Source organism: Triticum aestivum, unplaced genomic scaffold (genome assembly GCF_018294505.1).
Source record: "Triticum aestivum cultivar Chinese Spring unplaced genomic scaffold, IWGSC CS RefSeq v2.1 scaffold187267, whole genome shotgun sequence".
NCBI classification, from domain to species: domain Eukaryota; kingdom Viridiplantae; phylum Streptophyta; class Magnoliopsida; order Poales; family Poaceae; genus Triticum; species Triticum aestivum.
Genome location: NW_025233836.1, coordinates 1 through 7,302, shown reverse-complemented (window position 1 = coordinate 7,302; position 7,302 = coordinate 1). Strand labels below are relative to the sequence as shown.

Here is a 7,302-nt window from a genome sequence, read left to right as displayed (position 1 = left end):
CTCGACTATGAGGACACCTTTAGTCCGGTTGTTAAAGCTGCCACCATTCGCGTTGTATTATCTGTTGCTATGTCCAGAGGTTGGAGCCTTCGTCAGCTAGACGTACATAACGCGTTTCTGCATGGTGTTCTGGAAGAGGAAGTTTACATGAAAGAGCCTCCTCGGTATGAAGATAAACACAAACCGTTTCATATTTGCAAACTTGATAAGTCCCTCTATGGTCTCAAGGAAGCCCCTAGAGCATGGTATTCACGTCTGAGTTCCAAACTGCAAGCACTTGGCTTTAATCCTTTCAAGTCCGATACATCCCTGTTTATTTACAAGAAGTCACATACTACCATTTTTGTGCTTATTTATGTCGACGATATTATTGTCACCAGTTCCTCTGATAAGGCAGTTACAGCTTTGTTGCAAGATTTGCACTCATATTTTGCTCTTAAGGATCTGGGAGATCTTCACTTCTTCCTTGGTATTGAGGTAAAGCGGAACAGTGAAGGTGGTCTTCATCTCTCTCAGGAAAAGTATGCGACTGATCTGTTGACCAAGGCTGGGATGCGAGATGGTAAACCATCCCCAACTCCACTTTCCAGTGCAGAAAGATTATCTCTTGCCGAGGGTGTACTCTTGGATCAAGAGGATGGCACCAAGTACAGAAGTTTGGTTGGAGCGCTTCAGTACTTAACACTTACACGGCCTGACATTCCTTTTGCAGTCAACAAAGTATGTCAGTTTCTGCATGCACCTACCTCATCCCACTGGACTGCTGCTAAGCGGATTCTGCGATATGTGAAAAATACCTTGAGTGTTGGACTCACCTTCAGCAAGTCATCTTCTACTCTTGTTAGTGCTTTCTCTGACTCTGACTGGGCAGGATGCTTGGATGACAGACGGTCCACTGGTGGCTTTGCAGTTTTCTTTGGACCTAATCTTATTTCTTGGTGTGCCAAGAAGCAAGCAACAGTGTCACGATCTAGTACTGAGGCAGAGTATAAAGCACTAGCCAATGCAACAGCTGAGATCATCTGGGTTAAGGTCATGCTCAAGGAACTTGGAATACATGCTCAAACACCATGTCTTTGGTGTGACAATCTCGGTGCCACATATCTTTCTGCTAACCCCGTGTTTCATGCGAGGACAAAACACATTGAAATCGACTATCACTTTGTGAGAGAAAGGGTTGCAAGCAAGGAGTTGGATATTCGATTCATTCCTTCAAAAGATCAAGTTGCAGATGAGTTTACAAAAGCTTTGGCTACAAGACCATTCGAAGAGTTTAAACGTAATCTCAACTTGAGAAGTTCAGATTAAGGGGGCGTGTTAGACATGTCACGTATGTATAAGTGGCATTGTCATGTTTAAGTAAATACTAGGAGATATTGTTAGGAGGTTAGAGGTTTCATTTATCTTTTCCTATCTCTTTATCTCTCTAAACCTCCCTGTAAATCTCCTCTGTTCGGTTAGCTCTGTGCTGCCGCATCATGTACCAACCACACCTATCAATATATATCATGCGGGTTTCCTGTATGGAGATTGAGACGCTTCTATCATTCTCCACACCAGACACCCCCGGCTTCTACGGTGTCGACCGCTACTTTTCTGCCACGCCCACATGTGGGTCAACGATGGCACATATGTGCAACTGCTCGAGCAGACGATGATGAAGGTGAGCGTCTGCTCGGTGGGGGCAGTGGAGGGTGATGATGATGCCGGTGTGGACATGAAGGCGGACGAATCTATTACAAAGTTCTATGCGTAGAGGAACTGCACTAGCAAGTCTCGGGGCTGCAATACAATGACTTGATGGGGAGGAGCATCTGGTAGATATACATAGTGTTAGATTGCTTTTGGACAAGTCATCGTATGTAATGCCGCATCTTCAAACCAGGTATATAACCTGCTGCTACTCCCCAAGTTTAATATACTTCCACCTCTAATGGATTTGGTCTACATTACTTCCATTCATGCAAGTATGTCTCAGCTGTACATGCATATGTGTTATCGATCAGAACAAAAATACATGGAAAGGGCCGCTGCCTATCTGGCACCGCAGCAGCATGTCTCAGGAGGCGCGCCATGGGCGCGCCCCAACCCCTAGTTCAATGCACGGGCAAGCGCCCCCACCCACACCCCCAGTGCGAGCGTCACGGAGCGCCGGCAGCGAGGGACCATCGAGTTTTTGATGCAGCCAACCGACAGGTACGTGGATCCGAGCTTTTCCGGCAGTCTCATCTTGGTTTGTAGGCGAATGGCTAGCCGATTGACGGACTGAGTTTCCCATTTTTCAGATCCACTTTTATTGAGGAAGTAGGGGAGAGCTTGGTGCCGCCCCCTGCGGCTGCGAATGGTGATATGCGGGCGTAGCTGGAGGTGACGGCCAGGTGGGAGAGCTCGCCTCCGACCTTGGAGTTATCAGTGGGCAAGATGAGTCCGCAAGCGCCCGTATGGCCGTATGGAATAAGCGGCGAGTGTAGAACTGCTTGATTCCATAATGAATGTTCGAATTTGTGGCAAAACTATAGATATGACTGTCCAATTTGTGAAAAGGGAGCAAGTTGCTTTGAGTGTTGTGTGCTTACTGCATTAAGATATTTGATGCGAGAGGTGTCTGTGTTTGCAGGCCAAGGATTGGTGCTGCAGCACCCAGCAGGTGCCGTGACCAAATCGTATTAGTGCCTTGGGAAAGCTTGTCAGGTGTTCTGCAGAAATCCCGGCTGAAAATGTAATCACTGAACTACATTCGACTCGCTGGGTGAGGCAAACAATTTTTACAATCTATATTCCTGGGAGAAGGGCTTTGTCATCAGATAGTGGAAGAGCCGTGCAGGAAATAGTGTGTGGGTGCTCGGTAAGTATGTTTTTTTTGCATTCTCTAGTTATGTATGATAATTCACCATTTTTGCGCAGCAGTATTTTTTTCATGCATTGACGATAAAATGAGTACATTGTCCAGGGTAAAGCAGCGTTTTGTATCCATTGGCATTGGGTTTGTGACAGCTTTGCCTGATATGTCTTCAGTTTCAACATTTGGCTAAGCAGAACCACCGTGCTAGAGGAGGTTAACAACATCGACCGATGGAGCCGCTCCACTACCCAGTGGTCGCCACCGTTGCAGATCAGCTGCCGCCCATGGCAGGAGTGAGTGCAGATGGGTATGCTCTTAAGCAGCTGTGGAGTCTGTAGAAACACGAAATGCAATTGTCATTACAGGGGGACTAGCATAATAGTTGTAGCTGCTCATCATGGAATTTGGTCTGCCCCGGGACTACCCGCTAGCCTAGAAATTGTGTCTGAAATAATTAAAATGTGGATAAGTACAATTTATAAACTGTGGCGAACATATGAACCTTCCTGAACTAAGGTTGTAAATGTCGTTAGACAGGGGATGGCATAGATAATGCAACTGAAAAAAAATTGTACTGCACTTTAAAAATTATGAGGTTGTGCAGGTCAGTATTTTAGATTACACATTCAGTATCCAAATGCCTCAATTCGCTTCAAAAAGCTGTAGCAACATAGTGTTGTCTCTGTACTAAAATACATAATTATATCAACATTGGTTTGCTGTTATGAGTAATGGAGTTAGTGTGGGCCGGAGTACCAATTTGACAGAATGTGGCAAGCTGTCCATAATTTGGTATTCATTTTCTATTGTGTGCTACGTCGGGACTACTCATCTGATATAATACAGCTGAATGATGTTTTGTAGTTATTGTTACACTACAACAGGATTGGCAACACTAATAAAAGAACTTAGAAAAATGTTGGCTGCAATGCAGCAGTATGGTTTTTAATTTTGTGAAAGCTTACTTTGCCGGCAGTTTCTCTATTTGAACACGCACCTTCCATTAAGTACAGACTAGAAACCCTATTCTCTAAGGTTGAGACCGCCAGTTTTAATGCAATCGAGTGGTCAGATTGATCCAAAAACTCCAGGATGGACACGATGATAATCAATTGCTCATGCGTGATTTGTGATAGACATTAGACAGTGGATATGAACTTTAAAATAGTGTGCTTGAGTGGTCTAGCTTGAATTGCATTTTTGGAATGGACTGGCTGTAGGCAACTGTGGTTAACAGACATTAGGAAAAAAATCACCTGTATACTAATATGTGAATTATAGGTAGCTGATGTCAATTAACGCTTGGAATGGTTCTCATCATTCAATGTGGAATTCAACTGGGCGAAACCATAGTAAACTGGAGTACTGGACATCTGACAACTATAGGCAGCTTCTATATTATGACTGCATATTAAATATGTTGTGGCGGTATTGAATTTCTTACTGTCAGCCTGGTGCTTCAAGCAAATAAGTTGAAATTGTTTTTCCGGAGTGGAGACACTGACCTGAAAATAACAAATGGGATTGAATTATCCATCTTGTAAAAGCAATTAAGTTTGGTTTTAGTTTTTGAATATAAAACATTGAACTGAGAACACACCTTTAAAGTAAAGATGGAAAATAGTAGGAATCATAGAATTAATTACAAAAAGCTGTTCTGTGTCATGTGGTTGTATGGAAAACTGTTTACATGGAAAATGCTAGATAGCAAATGAACGACGATCTGAAGCACTGCATAAAAGCTGGGTGCAGTTGATTACATATTTTTGGCAACCAGTGGTCACATCTACTCTTGTGTGCAGGGTGAGGACAAACAGGAGTGAACGTCAGTAGCTTAGTTTGCTAATTCTGGGAGCTCAAGATATTTAAGATCATTACGTTATGAGAGCTCAAGATATTGATATCCGAAACAAATACCCACGATGCAGAAGAGAATGTATTGTAATGAAATTTCTTATCGTTCTATGCATTGCTATGCTACTACACAATTTGTTATATAAGACTTGTTGATCCTCCGGGTACAAATTCTACCCTGGCCAACATTAGGGAGTTGCACATAGAGTGAAGTAGCAAATGTCATTATATATTAGTATTATTTTCCATATCAGTTAGTTAAGCCAAATATTTCTTTATTATTGTGCTTCACTAGTGATACATAAGGCATTGATATTTGAAGGTGCATAAGCTTCCACACCAACAGTCGATCATGAATTGATGCCTCAAAACATTTTGTGCATTCGAAAATAGTACGAGAGCATGGAACCAGTTCCTTCAGTGAAGAGATACATTGACTTTGTTGTCATTATACACACCCACTGCTACTTTGTTGCCTATGTACGTGCCAGCAGTGTTGTACTGCTGTCCAAGTTCTTGCCATTTCAAATTTATATGCTACGGCTGCATTTAGTTCAGATGCTTGTTATAGCTAATTGCCAGCTTAGTTAAGCATACGTTATTTGCATGTTCCAGCAGTGTTACCGGCTGATGTCTAGATATTTATTTTCATATTTCATTTGCAACAATCAGTCCATGCTGGAGCAGATGGAGAGCATTGGTCAGAGCGTAGAATCTACTGCTACAGTTGCGCTGGAAGATGATGCCAATAGCAGTTTCACGGTATATAGTTTGTGTCAATTAAATAATTTTGTGTTGTTGTATCATATCATGTATTTATTTTTCCTTCTTTGAAAGGATGCAAAGGAGTTGGTTTCCGGCAGTATAGATAGTTACAGTACACCAAGGAAAAGAAGTAGCATGCCGATCCATGTAAGTATTATTCAATGTTTAGTATATAAGTACAAATTTTACTTAATGGTCCAGGGCACAACATATGAGCCTGAGTGTCATGAAAGCTTACAGCCCATAATTGGCATGTTGTTTGATAAATGGGAGGATGGTGAGGTGTTCTACACACGTTATGCTCATGTGGTTGGGTTTTTGGTTCACAGATTTACACAACATAAGGGGAGTGATGGTAATACCAGTATGGAAGCGTTTTACTTGTGCATGGAAAGCATGGAGGGAGGAGAAAACTGTATTGAACTGTCATGTGAAGAAGTCGAGGAAGAAAGTAAAGCTAACTAGTTTTTTTAAACAAAAAGCTAACTAGTTGTGGTTGTGAGGCCATGATTAGCTTGAGGAGAAGAGATGATGGAAACTATGAGGTCCTCCGATTCGTCTGTCAGCACACGCATCAACTTGTCTCTACGAATAAGAAACAATTCACTAGAACTAACAGGGAGGTCAGTAGTGAATTGAGGCGCACATTCTTGACATGTCACAAAGCATTGATGGGACCTTGCCAAAAAAATTGGCGTGCACTAATTGGGACCAAGAGAGGTACCTAGAGAAATTGGTGTCAGACAGAGGTGCGAACTGGAGCCCCCAATCATCCATGCTCATTGGCCAACCAGCATAATATTCATTGAAGCATTTGAACAAAAGTAGTCTGGTGCTTCCGTGCAATGGCCATGTCCCGCGCCTTGCCATGGTGCTGGAATGCATTTGTTCTTTACAAAAGGGTCGAAAAAATTGATCGCTTTCGTTACCATGCCCCATACAATGATTACCCAGCCTTCTGGGCATGGTACTGGGATGAAGAACTGCAGTCCAAACAAAACCATAACTGGTTAACGCTGGTCAAAGGTGAAGAGAGCATGCACAATTTCTCTGGGTACCTCTCTTGGTCCCAGTTAGTGTACGGCAATTTTTTTTATCATGCATACAAAACCTGAAACAACACTATGCCACTCATTATGCAGGGACGAATCTGGGGCCGGCGTCATCCATATCGCCCGACACTTTGACGGGTCAAGTTGAAGTTGCTGCTCACGAAGGTCAGTTTGTAGCCTCGATAGCACAATTCAGTTTTATCTTTGTGTAAACCAGTTCAACCCTTTTTTGACACCCCGTATGCATGCTTGCACAACATAATGTCTCCAAAACCAAGATGGATACGCACGAGTGCATGAAGCTCCAGGGCAAATTCTCCACACTCTCCCATGATGCACTATCTAGTCTTGGCACCATCCGACTCTGTATTCGACTCTTAGCAAGCCAGATTATGCCTGAACCACCATATCACTAGCCACTGCGATTTCCATAATATGTAGTTTGTCAGTTTGCATTATGTACCTTCAACCTTGTCACTGTTATGTACCCTCAACCTTGTCACTCTTAAGTTATTTCCATGGATGTCTGTCTTGCTCGACCCCACCTGCTTTCATAATTTCATCACCCTACCTACTTATTATCATGCTCTTTTCAAGAGGTCCGGTTTTGATCTAAACCCTTGCCCCCAGTGTTGATCCATCTTCTGTGATATGCCTCCGAGTCGAAACAGGACATCAGCAAGAACATCCTGTTCTAAACGTCATGCCCAACAGCTCAAAGATGTATCTCCCCCAAAATGACAATACATTTTTTGCACTGATGCACAACAAAGAATCTAAATCAAGAAA

General features: G+C 42.9%; 1 long non-coding RNA gene across 1 annotated transcript; it reads left to right on the top strand.

Annotated features, from left to right (window-relative positions):
- The first annotated feature begins 3,817 nt into the window (after positions 1–3,817).
- On the top strand, positions 3,818–7,247 carry LOC123176112 (uncharacterized). Its single transcript, XR_006488359.1, has 4 exons — positions 3,818–5,458; positions 5,534–5,608; positions 5,791–6,487; positions 6,604–7,247. It is a non-coding gene; the product is annotated as an uncharacterized lncRNA (long non-coding RNA).
- The last annotated feature ends 55 nt before the right edge of the window (positions 7,248–7,302 follow it).